Consider the following 913-nt stretch of genomic DNA (forward strand, 5'->3'; position numbering starts at 1 on the left):
TTCTCCTTTTCTTTTGTTAGATTTTCCAGGGTTTGTCAATTGTGTTAATCCTTTCAAAGAATCAACAATCAATCGTGGTGATTCTTTTTCTCTTGTTTTGCCGTTTTCAAATCATTTATTTATATATTAAACTATTATTTCTTTTATTTTGGTGGCTGTAGGTTTATTTTTATGTTCTTTTTTCTAATTGTTGGAAATGTTGGGTTAAGGTTTTGATTTTCATTCCTTCGCTTTTGATGTGTGCATTTACTGCTATAAATTGGCCTCTGAGTACTGCTTTTGCAGGATCAAAAGAATTCTGATATTTTGTGCTTTTATTCTAATTTGATTCAAGGAAATTTTTACTTCATTTTTTACTTATCATATTGCCCCATAGTCTAATGAATTAATTTTGGATTGAAATTAATTTGTTTCTCACTGAAGTCTCCAAATGCATTTCATTTTTACTTTTACTCCTTTTTTTAAGCCACTCAGACTAATATTAAGATTTGAGAGATAAGAAACCTGGAGGGCTTTTAAAAATAATTTTTTGTTGTTTTTAAAACTCAAAATGGATAAATTATCTAAATGTAAATGACCTTTCACAATTGTCAATTATAAAACTGGGACAAACTTAAGGACCCTATTTCAGGGCTACCAAATATAATAATGGAAGAGCACACAATAGAAGACAAAATAGTTGACTGGGGGCATGCTGAAATTAAATCACTTATGCACATAAAAAGACTTATTCAAAAGAATAAAACGAGATCCCACAGATTGTGGGGAAAAAACCTTTTGTCAACAACACATCAGAAAGGGTCTAATTATCAAAATCTACAACAATTCAACAAGAAAATAACAAATGACCCAAATAAGAACTGTGAAAAAGACATGAACAGGCAGTTCACGAAAAATGAAATACAAATGGCTA

This window comes from Echinops telfairi, unplaced genomic scaffold, assembly GCF_000313985.2.
Source record: "Echinops telfairi isolate 266 unplaced genomic scaffold, ASM31398v2 ScPeMD7_42;HRSCAF=159, whole genome shotgun sequence".
NCBI lineage: Eukaryota > Metazoa > Chordata > Mammalia > Afrosoricida > Tenrecidae > Echinops > Echinops telfairi.